This window comes from Zingiber officinale, chromosome 5B (genome assembly GCF_018446385.1).
Source record: "Zingiber officinale cultivar Zhangliang chromosome 5B, Zo_v1.1, whole genome shotgun sequence".
Taxonomy (NCBI): Eukaryota; Viridiplantae; Streptophyta; class Magnoliopsida; order Zingiberales; family Zingiberaceae; genus Zingiber; species Zingiber officinale.
In genome coordinates, this window is record NC_055995.1 from 63,972,220 (window position 1) to 63,998,620 (window position 26,401).

At 40.1% G+C, this 26,401-nt stretch overlaps 1 non-coding gene across 1 annotated transcript; it reads right to left on the reverse strand.

Moving 5' to 3' along the window:
• Positions 1 to 24,802: 24,802 nt before the first annotated feature.
• Positions 24,803 to 24,908, reverse strand: LOC121988205. Its single transcript, XR_006113942.1, has one exon. It is a non-coding gene; the product is annotated as a small nucleolar RNA R71 (small nucleolar RNA).
• Between the last annotated feature and the right edge of the window lie 1,493 nt (positions 24,909 to 26,401).

Sequence of the window (26,401 nt, forward strand, 5' to 3'; positions counted from 1 at the left end):
TGCATTCTGAACACACTCCCAAAAGTGTGAAGTGAAGCGCCCATCTCTATCAGAAATGATAGATTTAGGAACTCCATGAAGTCTAACTACCTCTTTAACATATAGCTGGGCCAACTGCTCTATGAGTGGGACACCTTGATGGCTAGGAAGTGAGCAGACTTGGTCAATCGGTCTACTATTACCCATATCGCATCATATCCATTGGTGGTTCTTGGAAGACCTGTTATGAAGTCCATGGATATATCTTCCCATTTCCATTCTGGTATTGGAAGAGGCTGAAGAACTCCTCCTGGTCTCTGGTGTTCTGCTTTAACCCTCTGGCATGTCAAGCAGGTACTGACATATTTAGCAACGTCTCTTTTGAGTCCTGAACACCAGAACCTCTGTTTCACATCTTGGTACATCTTGGAAGAATAAGGATGCATGGAGTATGGTGTGTTGTGAACTTCTTCTAAGATCTTCTTCCTCAGTTCTTCATCACGGGGCACACAATTGTGACTCCCTTGATAAAGAATCCCACTGTCTGTTACTTGAAACTCTGATTTGTCTTCTTTCTGTAACCCTTGCTTGATTTTTCTGGATGTCTGGATCTTCACTTTGCTTTCTCTATATCTCCTCAAGCAATGTGGACTCTAAGGTCAATGCAGAGATTTGCCCTTCAATAATTTCAAGTCCAAAATCCGACAACTCCTTCTGCAGTGGCAGGACTAATGATGACAAAGACATCAGGGATGCACTGGCTTTTCTGCTGAGTGCATCTGCCACTTTGTTAGCTTTGCTTGGGTGGTAGAGGTTCTCACAGTCGTAATCTTTGACCAACTCCAGCCACCTGCGCTGTCTCATGTTTAAGTCCTTCTGAGTGAAGAAGTGTTTAAGACTCTGATGATCTGTGAAGATTCTACACTGAACTCCATACAAATAATGTCGCCAGAGTTTCAGTGCAAAAACTACAGCTGCCAACTCAAGATCGTGAGTGGGATAGTTCTTCTCATAGTCTTTGAGTTGTCTCATAGTACAGCATGGGCTATGACTTTTCCTTCTTGCATGAGTACAACTCCTAAGCCCATCTTGGAAGCATCACTGTAGATGTCGAAACTCTTGTTCTTTCTGGTGAGGGCTGTTAGTGGAGAAGCTATCCTGGAAAAGTCCTCCACGAACTTCTTGTAGTACCCAGCTAAACCAAGGAAGCTTCTGATCTCTCTGACGTTCGTGGGTCTACTCCAGTTGTTGACCGCTTCCACTTTGGCTGGATCCACTTGAATACCTTTTTCAGAAATAATGTGACCTAAAAATGCCACCTGATTTAACCAGAACTCACACTTTGAGAATTTAGCATAAAGCTGCTTTTGCTGAAGGGTCCGTAGTACTATCCTCAAGTGCGTGTCATGCTCCTCTGGGGTCCTTGAATAGACCAGAATGTCGTCGATGAATACGATGACAAATTTGTCAAGATATTCTCTGAACACCCTGTTCATTACGTCCATGAAGACCGCAGGTGCATTAGTCACTCCAAAAGGCATGACTACAAACTCGTAGTGCTCGTATCTGGTCCTGAACATCGTTCTGGGTATATCTCTTTCTTTCACCTTCAGCTGATGGTACCCAGAGCGTAGGTCTATCTTTTAGAACACTGTTGCTCCTCTTTACTGATCAAATAAGTCATCGAGCCTGGGAAGGGGGTACTTGTTCTTGATTGTCACTTGATTCAAAGCTCTGTAGTCTATGCACATTCGCATTGATCCATCTTTCTTCTTGACAAACAACACAGGAGCTCCCCAAGGTGAGTGACTAGGGCGAATGAAGCCTTTGTCAAGTAACTCCTGTAGTTGTGCTTGTAACTCTTTCAACTCTGCTGGAGACATGTGATGCGGAGCTTTTGAAATTGGACCGGTACCAGGAACCAATTCAATCTCAAACTCCACTTCTCTGTTGGGAGGTAGTCCAGGTAGCCCTTCTGGAAATACCTTTGGATACTCACAGACTACCCGAACATCTTCTTGCTTGGGTCTTTCTTGTTATCTTTGTCCTTCCAGTTCTGATTACTTGACTGGGGTCTCCGTTTCCCCACTGTCTTGTATTCGATCTTGACTGACTTGTGTTGTGTTTGTTGTGCCTTGATGCTGTTCAAATAGTGCTCACTAATACCCTGTTGACCAGCTCTTCACCAATCTGTGGTCGGTGAGTTTCACTACTCATATTAGGTGCTATTTCTGGTCTCAGCATTCGGAGCGTCAATCTGACTCGTTCTTTCACTGTACTTACTAACTCTAGGCAAAGGTGAGCTAGCCTGTTAAATCTTTTGACCGCTTCTTCTACTGGCAGGTCACCTTGTCTGAATTCCATAAGCTCCTCATACTATTTATTGGTGATCCGTTGACGGAAGACTTCTTCGTAAACCTCTGTCTCGAAGTCAACCCAGCTCATCTGGTTGACTGCTCTCTTACTCTTAACTCGCTCCCATCACATACAAGCATCTCCAGATAGGCAGAAAGAGGCACACTTAATGGTATCAACCTTCTCGACTTCTGGTCAGTCAAGAAGCTCCATTGTGCTCTCAAATGTCTTGAACCAAACTTGGGCATCCCAGAGCTTAGTCGTGCCTGAGAAGCGTTCTGGTTTCAGCTTCAGCCACTGGATGAGGTATGCTTCTTGTCTTCTAAGTGTTGTGGCGACTTCTAGGGCAACCGATAGGACTTCAGTCACCACTGGGGTCTCCACATTAATGGTTGGAGGGAGTGGGAGGTGTTGGCTTCTGATTGACCACCAAGTTGGCAATCACTTGTTGCTGCTCTACTACTTGTCTCTGGAGCTGAGCAACCACTTCAGAAAGATTGGGCTCAGTTGCTCTGGGAACTTCGTTCTCTTGAGCTGGTTCCTCAGTGTGAGTAGCACGGGGGCGTCCTCTTCTTGCCATCTAATTATGCAAGGTAAAGACTTGATATCTTACTTTAACCCTTCTAATCATACATAAATATGAATAAAGAAAAGGGAACTAAATCTTTTATCTTACTTAAGCACTCAATCAAATAAGTACTCTATACTGCAATTAATAATAAGAAAAGCAGAATAAAGAAAATATTTAAATACTTTCTTACTTGGAGACAGCAAGGATGATGCTGATGTGTGTGTGATGCTGGAGAATGGAACACTGCTCTGATACCAACTGTAACAACCCACCCTTCATACTACTACTCGCTAAGGGCGACCGTTACCTAACTACTACTCTACTTATTAGTGTCACTGACGCTATTATTAGCAATACTTAGATTTATCATGGTTCAGAGGAATTCCTACCGAAAAATTTCGACAGAGTCTCCCCTGTACCGGTGACCAAATCCATAGTACATAAGATATATACGCAGCCACAGGCGGCTGGAACTCATTTTTCACATCCACGCAGTTATAAAAATAACAGTAAAGACAACCAACTATATCACTCCACAAATAATTAAAGTGACTAAATGCATATGCGGAAATAAACTCAACTACAATCTCACAAACTTCATAATAGTGTTAAAGAAAAGAACTAAAGCATAAACTCTAATCAAATAGGTCCTGCAGGTTTGAAAACACTCTCTGGATCTCTCCATAGTCGCAGTCATCACACACCTTCATCACCACCACCATCCTGTCGTCTCCCTTCATATCTTAGCTTTTCCTTTATCTGCAGTAGGAGGAAAGAAAAAGATCTATAAGCGAAAACGCTTAGTAAGTACTAATCTATCTCACAAAACTCGAAGTAAGTAATGCAATAATATTGAAACTGAAATGCTAAAGCAAAGCTGCATGTACTCATGGTATACAGAAATAAAACTGAATACTAAACATGCTCACTAACTGACAGGAAAGTAATGAAACTACTACTGTAGGCTTAGAATTAAAGAACTAAACTTTTATTGATTATAAGCATAAACTTGTTTCATTTTCTTATATCCTTATAATATAAATTAATCTTTTAATTTCTCTTTCACTTTCTTCTTCTTTTTCTTCTTACTTTACTTTTCTTTTCTTCTTTGGGCCCAGGCTTAGTACCATCTTTGTTTTGCGCGCTCTCTAATAGTGACTGGGGTAGCGAGCCTCCAGCCCTATGAGGATAAAGACCTCGGTCTTACCAGGGCCAAGACCTCGGAATTGGTCACCTGGATTTGTTTAACGACAACCTCGGAAGTCGGGTACTAGCCTTTTACTTTAATTTACTTGTTATCTCTTTTTAACTAGACCTTGGTCTTTTCCTTTTTCTCAGTTTTCTCATAATCCTTTATTAGAGTTTATTGGAATCCTTTAGATATACCTAACAAGTGTAGGATTACAATTAACTAAGCATGCTATATAAAAACAATACAAGGGAAACAAATCTAACTCTCTCTAAGCATGTTATAAAACAAAGCAACAGAAGAGCAAATCTGAACTTTCTAAACATGCTGTAAAACAAAGGAAAAGAAAGCACATCTGAACTTACTAATCATGCTCTAGAATAGAGCAAAAGAGAGCTAATTCAAACTTGCTAATCATGCTATAAATTAGAGCAAAAGAGAGCTAATTTGAACTTTCTAAACATGCTGTAAAATAAAGCAAAAGAAAGCTAACTTGGACTTTCTAAACATGCTGTAAAATAGGGCAAAAGATAGCTAACTTGGACTTACTAAACATGCTGTAAAATAGAGCTAAAGATAGCTAACTTGGACTTACTAAACATGCTGTAAAATAAACAACTGAATGCTACTTTAAACTTCCTAAACATGCTATAAATAAAGCAAAAGAATACAACTTCAGGTTTCTTTAACGTGCTATAAAATAGGCAACAGAATGCTACTTCAAACTTTCTAAACATGCTATAAATAAAGCAAAAGAATACAACTTCAGGCTCCTTTAATATGCTGTCCAAAACTAATCCCTAAACAACCTTAACTCTGTACAATATGATCTTAAAGCAAGGAGATTCAAGCATAAAACACAACTCAAAGAATTCAACAGCAAGCCAAAAGAATGTATCCTTAGATGAACTCACGGCAGCAACATGAGGTAACCATAGCAATCTGTACGGTATGATCCAAAACAGGGCAGCAAAGAACCAACCGGAAACTCAACTGTGCATGGCAAAATCCCTAGCAACAATTAAGGATAGAATGCATAACACAACAGCCCTAGCATACAATTCTACATGCTTAACTTAAATCATTCATCTTCTTCCTATAAGACTCACGGCAGAAAACTAAAGAAACCAAAAATCTTTACAACGTGCTTTGAATTCAAAATGAACAAAGAACACAATTTCTTGACCTTAACATGCTATGCTCATGAAAAGGAAAGGGCAACTTGCTGTGCAGCCCAAATACTAAGTCTAGGGTTCATGCTAGGCCTCGGAAGCAAGGAAAATTCAAAATGGAAAACCCGAAACAACTCCTACCGCAGGTGAGTAGTACTTACTATGCTTTCTTAGACTTACAACCGAAGGAGGAAGCTTTAGGGTTTCGGTTAGCTTGGATCTTCAACCTCCCTTGCGCCCACAGACCTTCCTCGGCGAGGGAATCACCACCGCAGGTGAAGATCGGCCGGAAAAAGCCTTCGCCGGCGCCGGAGAGACCTTCACTTGCTGCTGCGTTTTTCGACCGAGACGAGAAGGCGAAATCGCCGTCGGGAGAGGAAAGAAAAGGCAGATAGGGTTTTTCGGTGAGAAAGGGAAAACTTAATCCCTTTATAACTCGGTTTAATTCTGTTCCAATTACCACTTAAATATACTTCGTTCCCCTTCTTAATCACAAATCAACCGTAGCTCAATTGGTTGGCTAGGTTCGGCTGAGGTTCGGCTCGGGTCGAGGTCGTGTGTTCGAGTCTCACCTTCAATGGTTTTTTGTCAAAACTTCTTTCTTTTTGTAAACATACCAAATGACCTCCAAAAATTACGTAAAAATACTCTAAAAATTTCTAAAAATCTCTAGAATATTTTAAAAGCATTTTCAAATATTTTTAGGGACATTTGGAACTCGAAATAGGGAAAATTGGGTCGTTACAAGGAAAGTCTGGAGTTCACACCATAGACTCCACGACAAACAAATACATAAAGTGCAAGAGCACTGTGTCATAAAGGTACAAAGAAGTCAAATGAGTCATCTCCAAGAGTGGAAACAGGGTCAGAACCAACAACAGGATCAGGAGCAAGAGTCGCAGCCGGAGCAACATCTGCCCCAAAGGCATCCACATCAGACAGGACTGAACTCGCGGGAGGGAGAGACTGAGACGAGTGACCCATCATCCAAGAGTGCACTAAATCCACCAGAGAATCAAGGCTCATCCGTAAAGTGGCAACCTACTGTGCACCTCAGCAATAGCCATGGACAGCTCCTCAAAGCGAGTGTCCACGACCTCCTCAAGTGTCTGAAGCTAAGCTGCTATAACGAGACCAGGAGAATCAGGTGTCGCAACATCCGCCTCAGGATTAGCTATCGCCGGAGCCGGCGCCTATCCTGCCCTCTGAGGTTGATCCCTCGGTCCCTCACCAACGGCACGCCGGTCAATCCATCGGGCGCTATCTGACCTAGCCTCAATACCAGTCTTCATGAAGGACTATGCAGAGATTTGGGAATATGCAACAGTCATAGGCTCTAGCTTCCCTCGAGATACATCGATGTGCATGGACTCTAACCAGTCGGTAATGAGATTGCCAAAAGGCACATGGACTGTCTGCTGCACTGGCTGAGTGAAATGAATGATGCAGTGAAAGATGTTCAAAGCAATATTGACATCAAGGAGATGTCGCATGGCATACAGCAAAAACATGTGCGAGGGTCTGATGAGGGCTAAGGCATGGGAGACAATGGGAAAAACACAGTTAATAACTATTTTGAATAATTTGTTTTCCCTGGCGGATAATTCAAGGGAGGAGAAAGTGGTAATATGCACATTTGGACCATCCAGACGAGGATGACCAAAGAGACTCTGATGCATGGAGTCAATGGTGATATGATCGAATGGTGGAGGCAATAGATCAGGTAAGGTAGGGTAAAACACGAACTCATTTATCGACGAATGACACCCCAAAAACTATTGATGGTGTTGGCGCTGGGAATTCTGTTCTATGTAAATCCCCTGTAAAAAAATTTGTACAAGCACAAAACTTTTCCTAGCAACCCACATGCTTGATCAGACATGTGTTTGATCAATCAAACAAGTTCTTGATTGATCAAAGCGCATCTTGATCGAAGCACAAGATCGCTGGGCTCTTGTGTTGGTATTCAAAATCGATATCCAAAATAGATACAAAGAAAATAAAACTAGATACACAGTGGAATTAAAGAACTAGTTGTACCTTTCTTCGTAGCTAAAGACCTCTTGATCTTCTGTCGTATTCCTCTCTTCTTCTTAGACGCCGTGTGGGCGACGATCTACCAAGACAAAACACTCAAACCTCTTCTTCCTTTCCAAGCCGCCTACCACCAAAGAATGCAAAGAAAAAGGGGTGCCTCCTTCTTCTTAAAACCATCGGCCAGCAAGGTGGAAGCAAGGATTGTCGCCGGCCCTATGGGTTGAAGGTGGATGCTGCCTCTTCTCCTTTCTCTCTTCTCTTCCTCTTGTCTTCTTGCCGCCAACCATAAAAGATGTGGAGGCTAGAATTATCGCCGGCCCTAGCAAAAACAACTAGGTGACGCTGACCCTAGAGGGATTAAGGAGAATTGTGGAGAGGAGAGATTAGAGATTAGGTTATTATTTAGGGAGCACCTCCTACTGTTCTTTTATAATCTTTGCTGGCGGCTAAAAAGGAAAGATTCTAATAGAATTCTATTTTTAAATAAAATTTCCTTTTTTTTATTCCTATTATGGATGGTTACACAAAGGAAAAATTTTAACAAAATTAAAATCTCTTTTTTAAACCATTGTAAATAGTTATAAAAGGAAATAATTTTTAACAAAATTCTATTTTAAATAAAATCTTCCTTTTATTACTATTATGGCCGACCCCTTGCTTGGGCACCAAGCAAGGCTTGGTCGGCCCTCATCTTGGGCACCAAGCAAGGCTTGGGAGGCCCCTTTCTTGGGCTCCAAGAAAGGATGTGGTCGGCTCCTTTCTTGGGTAGGAAGTAAAAACAAAACGGGTGAATACGAGGCTTTATACAGGCTACAACAGGGACTGAGAGGAGGAATTAGTTTTGGCCTCCTAATGAGCTTGAGCTTCCTGTGTTCGACCCGAATACCCAACTCAAGTTTATCAATAATAACTCATACCACTAAAGAGTTATTATTGAACTATCACACCGATCTCATATTACAATATAGGCTCCTACATATCATGAGTGCGTTAATCTCCCTGTGTTTAAGATATTGTATGCCTGTTAATTAAATGAGTTACTGACAACTCACTTAATTAACATCTGACTCCAAGAGTAGTATCACTCAACTTTATTATCATGTCGGACTAAGTCTACCTGCAAGGTTTACATGATAATCCTTATGAGCTCCTCAAGGGGACATCATGAACCTAAATAAATAGGATAAAGTTTTCTTTTATAATCAACAACACATCATATAAATGGTACTATCTCCCAACTTATCGAGCCTATTTATTTAACGAATAAATCTCACCCATTGATAAGTTAAAGAAATAAATACTAAGTATATGTATTTGTTATTATATCGGGATTAAGAGTACGCACATCCATAATAATAGAGGTTCAGTTCTTTTATGCAGTCAGTATAAATCGAGCAACCTCAAATGGTCATGTTCAATACATACATAGTGTACTAGTGTAATTATATAGTCAAGACAAACTAATACTAAATTACACTATAACCGTTCTAATGGTTTATCCCTATCCATCTTGGTTGTGAGCTATTATTTATAATTTATAAGGAACCGATAACATGATCTTCTGTGTGGCACCACACACCATGTTATCGACAATATAAATTAAATGGACAACTGCATCGACATATATATAAATATAAAATGCAGACATTTGATCAAAGTGATTCTCATTTCAAAAATAGATGTTCATACAAAAGCATGGCTTATATTATACATCCGAACAATCTCCCACTTATACTAAAAGATTATGCTACCATATATGCTGCCATACATCTGATTCCCATCCCCTCAACATGCTCATCCAAAGCTCTCACCGGAAGGGCCTTAGTGAAAAGATCTGCCAAGTTATCTGCTGATGCAATCTTGGCGACAACAACTTCTCCTCGCTTTACGATGTCTCGTATCAGGTGGTACTTGCGCTCAATGTATTTACTTGCCTTATGGGCTCATGATTCCTTCGAGTTTGCTACTGGACCACTATTATCACAATAAATTGTGATAATTTTGGGAAAACCAGGAATCACATCTAAGTCCATCAAAAAGTTTCTGAGCCATACAACTTCTTTGGTTGCCTCAGAAGCTGCCACATACTCAGCTTCCATGGTGGAGCCCGAAACGCATTTCTGCTTAACACTCCTCCATGTTATGGCTCCACCTCCCAAAGTAAACACATACCCTGAGGTTGACTTACTATTGTCCCGATCTGATTAGAAGTCAGAATCCGTATAACCCACAGAGAGTAAATCATCTGCCTGGTAAACTAGCATATAATTTCTAGTCCTTCTCAGATACTTTCATATATGCTTTACGGTAGTCCAATGTCCCAGTCCTGGGTTACTTTGATATCTGTTAACCATGCCCACGGCAAAATAGATATCCAGTCTCGTACATAACATCGCATAAATTAGGCTTCCTACAGCTGAAGCATAAGGAACTATCTTCATCTCCTCTATTTCCTTTGATATTTTAGGAAACATCTCTTTAGATAAAGGTAATCCATGTCGAAAAGGTAGAAAATCTTTCTTGGAGTTTTGCATGCTAAAATGAGCTAGAATAGTATTGATGTATGAAGCTTGGGATAAGCACAACATCCTTTTCTTGTGATCCCTTATTACTTTGATCCCAAGAATATGTCCACATTCTCCCAAGTCCTTCATATCAAACTTCTTGGACAACCATACCCTTACGTCTGACAACATTTTGACATTGTTGCCAATGAGCAAAATATCATCTACGTATAGTACAAGAAATACCACCATGTTTCTGTCACTTTTCTTATATACACAAGACTTATCCGGACACTGAATGAATCCATAAGACTGGATTACTTCATCAAACCAGATGTTCCAAGATCTCGAAGCTTGCTTCAGTCCATAAATGTACCAATTGAGCTTACAAACAAGATGTTCTTTGCCCTTTGCAATGAACCCCTTTGGTTGCTTCATATACATGTTTTCTTCAAGACTTCCGTTAAGGAAAGCTGTCTTGACATTCATTTGCCAAACCTCATAATCCATATGAGCAGCAATAGATAAAAGAATCCGGATAGACTTGAGCATGGCTACTGGTGAAAAGGTTTCCTCATAATCGATTCCCTCATTCTGAGTATACTCCTTCGTAACAAGCTTCGCTTTAAAGGTTTCCACCTTCCCATCTGTCCTCTTTTCCTTTTATAGACTCATTTACATCCAATGGCTTTTATACCATTTGATGGTTCTACAAGCTCCTAGACTTTATTAGAATACATAGATTCTATTTTAGAGTTCATTGCACTTTGCCAAGATGCTGCATCTTTATCTTAGAGTGCTTCATCATATGTCCAGGGAACAGGTTCATGTTCACCAGGGATCAAGTCTAAAGACTCTCCCAAAAATATGAATCTATCAGGTTGCTGAACAACCCTCCCACTACGACGAGGCACTACCTGTAATTGTGCATCATTTGTGACATGTGTTACAGTTTCTTGTGGTATCTCATCTTGTACCGTTGGTACTAAATTAGATGTGTCCTCTCTTATTTCCTTAAGAACAATTTTACTCATGGGCTTGTGGTTCATTACATAGTCTTCCTCTAAAAATCGGGCATTGGTGCTAATAATGACCTTCTGATCTTTAGGACTATAAAACAAACCACCTTTCGTTCTTTTAGGATACCCCCACAAACAAGCAATCTTCTGTAAGTGATTCCAACTTATCAGCATCTCCCTTTAGCACATGTGCTGGACTATCCCAAATCTGAATGTGTTTCAAACTAGGCTTACGCCCGTTCCATAATTCTGTGGGAGTAGAGGGTACTGACTTAAAAGGTACCAAGTTCAGAATGTACGCCGCCGTTTCCAGATCATATCCCCAAAACGAATTTGGTAATTCTGAATAACTCATCATCGATCTAACCATTTCCATAAGAGTCTTATTCCTTCGTTTCATCACACCATTCTGTTAGGGTGTACCAGGTGCAGACAATTGGGATTGAATCTCAACCTCTGATAAGTAATTCCTAAACTCCCCTAAGAGGTACTCTCCACCACGATTAGACCGTAGTGTCTTGATACTTTTACCATGACATTTCTCCACATCAGCCTTGTACTCTTTGAACTTATCAAAGTACTCAGACTTACGGTGCATCAAGTAAATGTACTCATATCTCAAATAGTCATCTATGAAAGAGACAAAATATTCGAAATCACCTCTCTCCTGGATAGTCATAGGTCCACACAAATTAGAATGAACCAATTCCAACACTTCTTTGGCTCTATACCCTTATGCCTTAAAAGGTCTCTTGGTCATTTTTCCTTCCAAGCAAGACTCGCAGGTCAAAAAGTTTTCCACTACCAATGAACCCAAAGGTCCATCGGCTATTAACCTTTGAATCCTACTCAAGGTAATATGACCTAGCCTTAGATGCCAAAGATATGTTTAGTTCATTTTCGAAGGTTGCTTTCTCTTATTAGAATTAGAAGATGTATTATTAATTTTCATTTGTTGCATTGTGGGAGTAATTGGATTAAGAGTATACAAATTGCCAACCAACGTACCAGAACAGATAACCACCCTATTTTTCTTAACAACCACTTTGTCATCAAAAGAAACAGAATATCCATCCTTAAATAATTTAGAAACTGAAATCAAGTTCTTTCTAAAACATGGTACGTAAAGAAAATTTCTCAAAATCAATATTTTATTCCTATCAAAAGATAAATAAATATCTCCCACTGCAACAGCTGCCACTCTTGTAGCATTGCCCATGTAGACGGTGATCTCCCCTTCATGTAGTCGTCGAGTTTCATGAAACCCCTGCAATGAATTACAGACATGATCAGTGACTCCCATATCTACACACCAAGTACTGATAGATAACACCGTTAAACATGTTTCGACAACTAATGAATACAATACACCTTCATTGTTCTCGTTTCTGCGAGGACAGTTCGTCAAATGAGCCATCATCTTAAGGATATGATCCCTTACGAGTGTCCCCTCAGTCATGGTGGTTGTCATTAAGTTTCTCATGGCCTCCTGCCTGGCAGTCCAATTCTGGTGTCTGAAGAGTTCCTTGAGATTGAGCATCATATCATAGGCAGTGGATAAGGCCTGATGATGATGTTGCAACACATTTGACATAGAAGCCAAAATATAACACCGTGTCATCTCATCTGCCTTCACTCATTTCCTATGTCTCTCTATCTCCTCTTCACTAGAATCCTTATCAGGCACGCTAGGGTAGACCTCAAGAAGTATGAACTTGTATCCTTCAGCAGTTAAGACAATGTCCAAGTTTCGTTTCCAATCAATATAATTGGGACTAGTAAGTTTGTTTTCTTTTAAAATAACAACAAGAGGATTGAAAGCCATTTTGAAATCCTGAGAATTACAAAATAAAATATTTGATCAAAACTTTAGAATTTAAAATAATATTGATACCTCGAACAATATAATTTAAATTCACCAACACCTCAAAACACCATGAATTTCGTATGCCACGATAGTGTGGACGTATACTAATTCAAACATTTGTAAGAGGAGGTTTTATCCATTAATTTTATTATCTTGTCAACCTAACTTTATGATAAATAAAATTAATAGTTGATTTATCTTCGGTCACACAAATAATAACAGTGACTTCGATGGAGAGGATACTATTAAATGCGTCTAAGTGTATATCATTACTTGATACTTAGTTCATTAATTAGAATTGTGCCCCTTCAGATGGAGAAGATCACACAAACCTAAATAATTTACTATAATCATCCATAGAGGAAGTTTGATCTAGTGATCCGCAAACAAACTCATTCGATATGGAGGAAGGCACTTAAAGCCAACGCGCAAGTTTGTATGCATCACTTACAAACCAGTTGATGTGTGTAGATAGTATACACTTGTTTAGCATGTTTTGACGCACATTCATGTATTTTGCGCATGCTTTATCTATGTATTTTCATACTTCCAGCTTTTCTTTTAGTATATTTACTCTTTTTGTTCGAAAATCTACTTTTGTGCATTTTCTGTACGCAGGAGTTGTATTTGGAGAAGAATTTATGATCGAGGCCAAATCTGCAAGCTAACAAAAGGAGGAAGACACCACATTGGAGTGCCACGCGGCCATGTCTGGGAGAGTGACCTAGGTCATGTGGTGGTGCTCACCCATGCAGCATTGGCAGAGCAGGGCAATGTCCAGGTCGTGTGGTGATGATCACCCGTGTAGCTTCTGTAGAAAAGGAGAAGGTCACGGTCGTGTGTGCATCATATAGCCGTGACAATTTTGAAGCCAAGAGAGCCATGGCCGTGTATATCTACACGGTTGTGCAATTTTCCCAGAAGCCAACAAGCCCAGGTCATGTCCCAGACACGGCCATGCATGAGTTCCAGAACTGGAGGTAGCACAGGCCGTGTAGATCTACACGGTCGTGCAAGGATGGCAGTGGCAGAACATATCACGGTCGTGTGCACCACACGGCCTTGTGAGATGGACAATGAAGAGAATGACCTAGCCCGTGTCTCACACACGCCCGAGTCTCGGGGCCGTGTGGCACCCAAAATCTCTGCTCTATATAAGAGTTTCTTTCATCATTTGAAGGGGGAGTTCTCCCTTTTGGGAAGAAACAAGATTTGGGCGATTCTCTACCTTCTTGGAGGGATTTTCGGGTGATCTAAGGGAAGATCTTCAACGAATCGACTCCGAGATCGAGGATTGGATCTGAAGACCTTTCTTCATCATAGATAAGCTTTTCTTCCCTTTCTCTTCTTGGATTTTGGGATCAAAATGTTTGTGATCTTCTTATATTTGGGTTTCTTTTCTTGTTCTATGGATTAGATCTCCTTGTTCTAGGATGGAGGGAGTATTTGTAATATGATTTGATGTAAACTCTTATGGATTTGTCAATTTCCTATTTTTATGATTTTGTCTTGTTTGTATCTATTTGATCTTGTGTGGGTTGTTGTGATTGGACTTAATTACCATACTTGATTGAATGTTTGAGTATCTTGTGGATCTTGTAGAGGTAATTCCTCATTCTATTATCCGAGGGACATACGTGATAGACAAGACTGTGTAAGGACAATTGAGGGATAATCTTGAAGGTGAAATAAGGTCATTCAAGGGGGTAGGATAGATTGTATGATTAAATCTTTTATATCTTGATATGGGTTGAGAAGTAATGAGTTTTCTATGTTGATTATCCGAGGGGCGCACGTGACAGGCAAGCCCGTGTAAGGACATCATAGGAATCATTCCTAATTGATCATATTTAGATATAGATTTTGGTCCTAAGTCGGTTGTCTATTGCAAGAGAGAATCGACAACCTTCTACAAATGATGGACAATTGAGGAATAAGATTTGGTAGATCATTTACATTGAATAACATTACAAAGAAATCAAAACTCCTAGAACATCCTTTTATCATAGCCCTTATTCCTTTTTCTATGTTTTTACTTCTATGCTTTACTTTTCATAGTTGCACTTAGTTTTATAAATCAATTGATTAGTTGTTTAGCTAATTCGTGTTGAGATATCTTTGGTTATAACCAGTCCCTGTGGATATGATATCTTTCTTTATTACTGATGACGTATCCGTACACTTGCGGAACGTTAACAAATTTTTGGCGTCGTTGCCAGGGACTGTGTTTATAACATTAGAGATTATCAATTGAGTTAGACTAAACATAACTTTTCTTTTCTTTTTATTAGCGTAGTTGTAACTAATCTTTAGAATTATGTTTTCATAACTATATCTTTCTACATCTTATCAGTATTTTTTTTCTAACATTTTAATCTAACTTTTCTCTTTCTTTCTTCTTTTCTTTTGAACAAATATATCTTGCAATCTTGTTCTTGTGTATGCGAAGATCTAACTTTGCAGGAGAACTTCTTCCTCTAGATCCTGAAATAGACAAAATATTTTATAGAAGAAGAACATCATAAAGACATCAAGAAGAACAAGAACATCCTAGCATGGCAAATAGACCATTAAAGGATTATGCAGCACCTTATGCTAGAGGATTTCGATCTAGCATTTCAAGATCTTCTGTTGAAGCAAATAATTTTGAGATCAAACCGGCTATTATTTCTATTATGCAGCAGAATCAGTTTAGTGGAGGACCGCATGAGGATCCAAATCAACACTTGGAGGTCTTCTATAAGATATGCGGTACAATGAAAATGAATGGTGTTCCTTCTGAAGCAGTGCGTTTATTATTATTTGGGTTTTCTTTAAGAGACAGAGCTAAGAAATGGTTAAACTCTTTAGCTCCAAATAGCATCACCACATGGGAACAGTGCGAGCAACAATTTCTGGACAAATTCTATCCACCTAGTAAATGTTGGGTTTTTCGGGCCGCGAAAACCGCTTTTCGCGTCGCGGAAACCCCGAATCACCCAAAGCCGTAGATCCGTGCAAGGAAAAACCGAATGAAATACAAGTACGAGTTTCAAAAACTTTAGATCTACTCCTAGATCTATGTGTTGAGAGCTTTTACCTTTGAAGCGTGCCCTCGCAAAATTCCCGCTCGTCCAAGGTACGTGTCGGATCTCCAAAGTATCAAGGTAGATACTTCTCTAGTGATATCCACACGAACAAGGAGTGCTCTCTAGCACTCAAGGATGGAGAAGAGAGCCCCAAGTGTGCTAGCACTTTCTAGAGCTCTCGGATAGAATTTGAAAAAGAAAATGAGAGAAAAACAAGAAGACTCTCACATACTCAACTAGTAGTATCCTCTTCTTGTTTCCTTCACACTCTCTTATCTTTTCTTGGATGAAACTCAACACCTTCTCACCTTCCAAGACCCCACGGCAACAGCAAGGAGAAGCAAGCATCCAAGGAAGAAGAAGCTAGAATGAATGTAAATCAATTGCATTCACCCATCATCAAGTGTGTGGCCGGCCACACAAATGTAACCCCCTCATTTAATGTGGCCGGCCACATTAAAAGGAATGGGTGTGTAACCTCCATGAGGTGGCACACCATTATGAGGTGGTGATGATGTGGCAAGGATGTGTCATGCCATGTAGGATGAGTCAACCTACATGATGTGGCAATGCATCAAGTCAAACTTGATGTTTCAACTTCCATTTGGTCAAGTCAAAATTGACCAATTTCTTCCTTGTTGAGTTAAATCCAACCTTTGATTCAAGTCAATTTCAATTTAATGAATCTCAATTCATTAATATAAATTGACTCAATGAATCAAATTTAAATTAGACTCATTCAACAATTGAATCTAATTAAGTCTAACTCAATAAGTCTAATTTGAATCCAATCTTTGGTGCATCATATGAACCTAATCCAATTGGTTCATCATATGAACCTAATCTCCATCCACTTGTTCTTTGTGTGTGACCCAATAGGTTCTTGTAACGTTGGCAATGTTTCTAAACTCCTTTAGAAACATAAGCAATGAGCGGCATCTAGCAATACATCATTGCTACCCAAGTTACAAGAATGTTGAGATCCAACATCACCTTGTGACTACTAATTGTGACTCCTCACAATATGTGACATTGTCCTTCTATCCTAGACATCTAGATTGATCAATATGAGGCATAGACCGTGTCATCCTCTAATCAATCTAAATCTTGAACTCCAAGTAGACTCACTCGATCAAATGAGCTCAACATCTCATGTTGACTCATTTGGGCATGGCCATGCACTTAGTGGTCTCACTCTATCAAGAATATTGATGTCGCTCCCGTCATATGGGAGGGATAGATCCCATCTACATCACTCTACATAATTTGTTACCTACCCGGTAATCGCCTTTATAGTCCACCCAGTTACGGGTGATGTTTGACGAAACCAAAGTACATAACTCCTTATGTAGGGATCCATGGTGACTTCAGGTCCAAAGACTAATAGTCATACTAATGGCCACATGAGAAAGTATATGACACTCATATAACGATCCATGATACTTTCTCATGACGGGTCATTCAGTATACATTATCCAATGCATACCCATGTGTCAACGTGATATCTCCATATCCATGACTTCTGAGATCAAGTCATCGAGTTGACCTACATGCTAGTTTTATTGCATTAACATTGTCCCTAAATGTTAATACTCGACTAGGAATGATTTAGAGTAGTGTTCCCTATATCATCTCACTATCGGTTCAACTAACCGATTGATATAGGTGAGAACCATCTACTCAAGGACATTATTATACTTAGTTTATTTGGCACCAATACAAGTAAGTATAATAACCAAAAATCCAAATGCCTTTATTTATATAGAATATGATACAATAAGTCCAAAATACAATCATCAAATGATTGGCTTTAGGGCTCTAGCTAACAATCTCCCACTAGCACTAGTGCCAATCAGTGTAGGCTCTAAGCCCAAATGACCTAGTGTGACCATCATGCTTCTTCTGTGTCAAAGCCTTGGTCAAGGGATCTGCGATGTTAGCCTTTGTAGGTACTCTGTAAATCTTCACATCTCCTCTCTCGATGATCTCTCGAATGAGATGGAAGCGCCGTAGTATGTGTTTGGTCCGCTGGTGTGAGCGAGGTTCCTTCGCCTGTGTTATAGCTCCATTGTTGTCACAATAGAGCTCAATGGGGTCAGCAATGCTAGGAACCACCCCAAGTTCAGTGATGAACTTGCGGATCCAAACTGCCTCCTTTGCTGCCTCTGATGCAGCAATGTACTCGGCTTCTGTTGTAGAATCAGCTATTGTATACTGCTTCGAACTCTTCCGGCTGACAGCACCACCATTAATGCAAAATACGAACCCCGACTGCGATCTATAGTCATCCTGATCGGTCTAGAAGCTAGCATCACTGTAACCCTTTACAGCTAGCTCATCACTGCCTCCATATATCAAGAAATATTCTTTAGTCCTTCTTAAGTACTTAAGAATATTCTTGACCGCTATCCAGTGACTTTCACCTGGATCTGACTGGTATCTGCTCGTCATGCTCAAAGCATACGAGACATCAGGTCGAGTACATAGCATGGCGTACATGATCGATCCTATGGCTGAGGTATAAGGGATTTGATCCATGCGGTCTCTCTCCTCTCTAGAAGAGGGACCTTGAGTCTTCGAAAGACTCATGCCATGTGACATCGGCAGAAATCCCTTCTTGGAGTTCTGCATGGAAAACCGAAGGAGTACCTTGTCAATATATGTACTCTGACTTAGGCCAAGCAATCTCTTAGATCTATCTCTATAGATCTGTATCCCTAGAATGTGGGATGTCTCACCTAAATCCTTCATTGAGAAGCAACTCCCTAGCCAGGTCTTGACAGACTGAAGCATAGGGATGTCCTTCCCAATGAGTAGTATGTCATCCACATACAATATGAGGAAGACAATTGTGTTCTCTACAACCTTCTTGTAGACACAAAGCTCATCTTCATTCTTGAAGAATCCAAACTATTTGATTGCATCATCGAATCGAAGATTCCAGCTCCGAGATGCTTGCTTTAGTCCATATATGGACCTATGCAGCTTGCATACTCTACTAGTATGCTGTGGATCTACAAAACCCTCAGGTTGTGTCATGTACACATCCTCGAGTAGGTTTCCATTCAGAAACGCAGTTTTGACATCCATCTGCCATATCTCATAGTCATGGTAGGCTGCAATAGCAAGCATGATCCGAATGGACTTAAACATCGCTACTGGAGAAAAGGTTTCATCATAGTCAATACCATGAATCTGCTTGAAACCTTTAGCTACCAAGCGACCCTTATAGATAAGTCCATCCATGTCAGTCTTTCTCTTAAAGACCCACTTGCACCCAATGGGTTTTACCCCTTCAGGTGGATCAACCAAAGTCCATACTTGGTTGGTGTACATGGATTCCATCTCGGATCTCATGGCCTCTAGCCATTTCTCAGAATCTGGTCTCATCACAGCTTCCTGATAGGTGGTAGGCTCATCCTCTACGAGCACAACGTCATCATGCTCAAACAAGAGAAATGAGTATCTCTCAGGCTGACGACGCACCCTATCAGACCTGCAAAGAGGTATGTCTACTTGAACTGGTTGTTGTTCCTCAACTCCTTGTGGAACATCATCCACAACACTTTGTGGTTCCAGTTCAACTTCCATCGAGGCTTCAGTGCTAGTATTCGCATCTTGAACTTCTTCAAGATTGAACGTGCTCCCACTAGTCTTTCTAGAAACAAAGTTCCTTTCTAGAAAGACCCCAGTCTTTGCCACAACTACCTTGTGCTGACTGGGAATGGAAAAGTAATATCCCTTAGTTTCCTTGGGATATCCGATGAAATAGCACTTGTCGGATTTGGGTCCTAATTTGTCTGAGACTTGACGTCGTACGTAAGCCTCACAGCCCCAAATCCTCATGAAAGACACCTGGGCATCTCTCCCAGTCCATATCCTATATGGTGTCTTTATCACGGCCTTGGATGGAACTCGGTTGAGAATGAAAGCTGCCGTGTCTAGAGCATATCCCCAAAGGTATGTCGGAAGATATGTGTGACTCATCATAGATCGTACCATATCTAATAGGGTACGATTCCTCCTTTCGGATACACCATTCCACTGTGGTGTTCCAGGAGGAGTGAGTTGGGATAGAATCCCACACTCAGCTAAATAGTCACGAAACTCATGGCTTAAGTATTCACCACCTCGATCTGATCGAAGTATTTTAATACTCTTGCCAAGCTGGTTCTGTACTTCATTCTTGAATTCTTTGAACTTTTCAAAGGATTCGGACTTATGTGTCATCAAGTACACATAACCATATCTACTGAAGTCATCAGTAAATGTGATGAAGTATCTATAACCGCCTCTAGCAGCGACATTGAAAGGGCCACATACATCACTATGTATGAGTCCTAACAAATCAGTCACTCTCTCGCTGTGCCCACTAAAGGGAGTCTTGGTCATCTTGCCTCGTAGGCATGACTCGCATATCTCATATGATTCAAAATCAAATGAGTCCAGCAAACCATCCTTATGGAGCTGGGATAAGCGCTTGTCATTTATATGACCTAAGCGACAGTGCCAGAGATAGGTGTGGTTCATATCGTTCGATTTGAACCTCTTGGTACTAACGTTATAGATAGAGCTCTCAAGGTCTAGAATATAGAGTCCGTTCATCAGAGGTGCACTACAATAGAACATATCGTTTAAATAGACAGAACAACATTTGTTCTTTATTATAAACGAGAATCCTTTCTTGTCCAAACAAGAAACTGATATAATGTTCTTAGTCAATGTAGGCACATAACAGCAATCGTCTAACTCTAGTATAAGCCCAGAGGACAGAGATAAAAAATAAGTCACTACAGCAACAGCAGCAACCCGTGCTCCATTGCCTACTCGTAGGTCTATCTCGCCCTTTATCAATGCTCTGCTATTTCTCAGTGCTTGTACATTAGTACAAATGTGCGAAGCACATCCGGTATCTAATACCCACGATGAAGAAATAGAGAGGTTGACTTATATAACATTTATACCTGAAGTAGAAATCTTATTTCTCTTCTTGTTAAGATCTTCCAGGTATCCTGTGAAGTTCCTCTTCCAGTGCCCTGCTTGTCCTTGATATAGTTGACGAAGATGTTCAACCATATCGTAAGCACACATCAACTCATGTTGCTTCTGAAGCTCAGAATTCATGGTTGCGAGCATTAGACAGGACACATCTAATGCGTCATCTTGATGCTTCTTGTAAGCATCCCGGTCAGCTCGCGTGGCAGTGGCAGGAGGAGCCTCCGGAATGGGCTGCTCCAGAACGTACAGTTTACGTTCCTGAGTGAGAACTATTCTCAGGTTCCTGTACCAGTCCAGGAAATTTGCTCCGTTGAGCTTGTCCTTCTTAAGGACAGAACGCAGGGAGAAAGAGTTCGTATTCGACGTCATGGTTATCTACAACAGAAAATTTGCAAAAATAAATATCATATTCTTTTAAAATCATTTAATTAGGCCTTTAATTAAATGATGCTCCCACTGAATTCTATAATTCTTGTGGGACAAGATCCACATCATACTAACCCTTGAGTTAGCTTTGGCTAATACACCCAAGGCTTAGTATGATTGGTAGGTAATGATTACCAATTACATCTCTATGCAACTCTTGTTTATAAAATCAATATCCGCATTTATATTAAAACTCAAGTTAGCTTTGGCTAATACGCCCGAGAGTTAATATAGATGTGATTTTGACCTATCTTTTCCAACCGTTGGAAGAATGCCTATAGTTGACTCGATCTAACCGAGCAACTAGGAATACTCAATCTAATTGAGTTTGTATTTACCCATGCGTTGATAGGCGGGACCAAGATTGTCCCTCCGTACCCTACCAAGATAATATGTATTGCTCTGCTTTGGCAGATTCAACAATACATGTGATCGAGGTAGTGATAGGTATCACGGCACGATTAGGCATTTAGAGTTGGTTCGATCGAGATCTAATCTAATCGAAAAGGATGCATCTTGTGCACGACTTAGATCTAATCTAATCGCAAGGGTGCATCATGTGCACGACTTAGATCTAATCTAATCGTAAGGCACTAATTAATTAATTACTTATTAAACATGCATCATATACATAAGCAATTAACTAATTAATCTATTTGTGATTTAGTCATGGCCCCACTATGATCTTCTCAAGCCAATGAGAAGATCGAATGGTCAACCTAGGGTCAACAGCTTCTCCAAGGTCCTCCCTTTGACCACCTTGTGTTGCTCGTGCCTGCCTCGGAACTCCGTCTCGTGTGGACCCTCTACCGCTCCAATTTGTACATTACAATTTGAAACTCAAGTTACATTCGAGTCTAAATCTAATTTACAACTAGAATATATGAGAAAGGCATGACGCGCAGGTCGCGGAAAAATAAAAACATATAACACGCGTAAACACATAACGGCACGCAGGCCGTATTATGAATTACAACACAATCCAATCATATTGGGTTTTTGGGCCATGACTATCACAAAATTAATATATAATTCAAAATTATATATTTTCATAATTTTCTATAATTTTAAAATTAATTTTTTACAATTTTTACGAGTAAAATTTCCTAGCGGTCCCGTTTAGCAGTTTCGGGTGCAATCGCGGAACGGATCCCCTTGCGGGGCCAGGGGCAGCACCCCTACCCACGATCTAACCATCGTGAGGGTTCCTTTGCGATCCAACAGCGCCTAAACTCGCTGTCCCAAAATGATTTGGGTCGAGACATTGCCGTTTCGGAAAAATCTTCCCGGCAGGTTCGATTGCGGAGCAAATCCCCTTGCGGGGTTAGGGGCAGTACCCCTACCCACGATCTAACCATCATGAGTTGCTCCTTTGCGATCTAATGGCACCCAAGCCCGCTGTTCCAAACGGATTTGGGGCAAAACGAAGCCGTTTAAGGAAAAACTTTCCGGTAGCCGAAGCCTACAAGTGCCGGGATACTTGTGCTTCGCTTCTACGGAAAAATTACCCATAAAAACATAAAAAACTAAATTTTACAGAAAATCACAAAAGGTTTAGTTTTCATAAAACCAAAAAATTAAACTCGTACAAGCCTTGCACGTGGCTCTGATACCACTGTTGGGTTTTTCGGGTCGCGAAAACCGCTTTTCGCGTCGCGGAAACCCCGAATCACCCAAAGCCGTAGATCCGTGCAAGGAAAAACCGAATGAAATACAAGTACGAGTTTCAAAAACTTTAGATCTACTCCTACATCTATGTGTTGAGACCTTTTACCTTTGAAGCGTGCCCTCGCAAAATTCCCGCTCGTCCAAGGTACGTGTCGGATCTCCAAAGTATCAAGGTAGATACTTCTCTAGTGATATCCACACGAACAAGGAGTGCTCTCTAGCACTCAAGGATGGAGAAGAGAGCCCCAAGTGTGCTAGCACTTTCTAGAGCTCTCGGATAGAATTTGAAAAAGAAAATGAGAGAAAAACAAGAAGACTCTCACATACTCAACTAGTAGTATCCTTTTCTTGTGTCCTTCACACTCTCTTATCTTTTCTTGGATGAAACTCAACACCTTCTCACCTTCCAAGACCCCACGGCAACAGCAAGGAGAAGCAAGCATCCAAGGAAGAAGAAGCTAGAATGAATGCAAATCAATTGCATTCACCCATCATCAAGTGTGTGGCCGACCACACAAATGTAACCCCCTCATTTAATGTGGCCGACCACATTAAAAGGAATGAGTGTGTAACCTCCATGAGGTGGCACACCATTATAAGGTGGTGATGATGTGGCAAGGATATGTCATGCCATGTAGGATGAGTCAACCTACATGATGTGACAATGCATCAAGTCAAACTTGATGTTTCAACTTCCATTTGGTCAAGTCAAAATTGACCAATTTCTTCCTTGTTGAGTTAAATCCAACCTTTGATTCAAGTCAATTTCAATTTAATGAATCTCAATTCATTAATATAAATTGACTCAATGAATCAAATTTAAATTAGACTCATTCAACAATTGAATCTAATTAAGTCTAACTCAATAAGTCTAATTTGAATCCAATCTTTGGTGCATCATATGAACCTAATCCAATTGGTTCATCATATGAACCTAATCTCCATCCACTTGTTCTTTGTGTGTGACCCAATAGGTTCTTGTAATGTTGGCAATGTTTCTAAACTCCTTTAGAAACATAAGCAATGAGCGGCATCTAGCAATACATCATTGCTACCCAAGTTACAAGAATGTTGAGATCCAACATCACCTTGTGACTACTAATTGTGACTCCTCACAATATGTGACATTGTCCTTCTATCCTAGACATCTAGATTGATCAATATGAGGCATAGACCGTGCCATCCTCTAATCAATCTAAATCTTGAACTCCAAGTAGACTCACTCGATCAAATGAGCTCAACATCTCATGTTGACTCATTTGGGCATGGTCATGCACTTAGTGGTCTCACTCTATCAAGAATATTGATGTCGCTCCCGTCATATGGGAGGGATAGATCCCATCTACATCACTCTGCATAATTTGTTACATACCCGGTAATCGCCTTTAAAGTCCACCCAGTTACGGGTGACGTTTGACGAAACCAAAGTACATAACTCCTTATGTAGGGATCCATGGTGACTTCAGGTCCAAGGACTAATAGTCATACTAATAGCCACATGAGAAAGTATATGACACTCATATAACGATCACTCATATAACGATCCATGATACTTTCTCATGACGGGTCATTCAGTATACATTCTCCAATGCATACTCATGTGTCAACTTGATATCTCCATATCCATGACTTCTGAGATCAAGTCATCGAGTTGACCTACATGCTAGTTTTATTGCATTAACATTGTCCCTAAATGTTAATACTCGACTAGGAATGATTTAGAGTAGTGTTCCCTATATCATCTCACTATCGGTTCAACTAACCGATTGATATAGGTGAGAACCATCTACTCAAGGAAATTATTATACTTAGTTTATTTGGCACCAATACAAGTAAGTATAATAACCAAAATCCAAATGCCTTTATTTATATAGAATATGATACAATAAGTCCAAAATACAATCATCAAATGATTGGCTCTAGGGCTCTAGCTAACAGTAAAATGGCTCATATGAGGAATCTTATTTCAAGTTTCAAACAAGATGACTCAAAATCTTTATTTGAAGCTTGGGATAGATATAATAATATGCTTAGATAATGTCCACATCATGGTTTGGAGAAGTGGCTAGTGTTGCACACATTCTATAATGGCATTAATTATTATACTAAGGTGTCCTTAGATTCAGCTGCTGGAGGGGCACTCATGAATAAAAGCCTAGATGAAGCTGAGGAAATAATTAAAGTGTAGCACAAAATCATCATCAATGGGCAAATGAGAGAAGTGGTGGTTATTCTTGTGTAAACCCAACAAAAGTGTCAAGAAAGTTTGATGTTGATGCAGTTACTTTAATGGCTGAAAAACTGGATGCTCTTACAAAGAAATTAGAAAGCATGGGAGCAAATTCAAATACAGTCAATGCCATTGTATCTACTTGTGAAGTATGTGGAAGTTCTAATCACTCTAGTGACTCATGTCCTTTGGGAACTATCTCTGCACAAATCAATCAATTGGAGCAATGTGATGCAATCATGGGTTTTAATCAGAGACAGAACAACTCGTACTCAAATACATACAACCCTGGGTGGAAAAGTCATCTTAATTTTTCTTATAGACATAATCAAGAGCAAGGACCATCTATGGGGGCAAGACCTAATTTTCAGTCTGGGCAGCAAAATTTTCAACAATAACAATCTTTTCAAGGCTTTCCAATGTCTAAAATTGAAAAGATGTTTGAAGAAATTATCTCAAATCAGAATGAAATGAAGCAAGATATTTTGAAGCTTACTTAGAGAATGGATAATTCTAAAAAATATTAAAAGATTCAGGATAGCCAGATTGCTCAATTAGCTTCTTCATCTTCTAGAGCACGAGGTCAACTTCCTGGAAAATCTGATGTTAATCCTGTGGAGCACTGTAATCAAATTGAACTTAGGAGCGGACAGACCTTGGGAGATCCCCAAGTGACTGCTCAAAAAGGGATGAATTTTGAAGAAGAGTTCTCTCCTTCAACATAAGAACCTATTCAAGTTCGAGAAGATGAGGAGAGTACCGCTAAGATTGAAAAGACTCTTCCACTTTGCTCACAAAGTCAAGCAGTCCCTTTTCCTCAAATACTTGTTATGCTCAAGAAGGATGAAGAGTTTGGCAAATTCTTGGAGAAAGTCAAAGAGATATGTGTTGAAGTTCCTCTCATTGATGCAATCTTACAAATGCCCAAGTTTGCCAAATTCTTGAAGGATATCATGTCAAGTAAGAGAAGAAGAGGGAACATAGAGACCATAGCACTTACGGAGGAATGTAGTGATCTTTTTGAAAAGAACATTTCCCCAAAGCTAAAGGATCCAGGAAGCTTTTATATTCCTTGCAACATAGGAGCTGAATTTATTGAGAAAGTTTTTTGTGATTTAGGGGCAAGTGTTAGTCTCATTCCTTATTCTATCTGTAATAAATTAGGTCTCAAAAACTTTAAACTTACTACTATGGCACTGCAACTAGCTGACCATTCCTGCAGGTACCCTATGGGTATAGTTGAAGACGTGCCAATAGAGGTAGGTGGGAGTATAATTCCCACAGATTTTGTAGTACTTGACATGGAGGAGGATCCAAA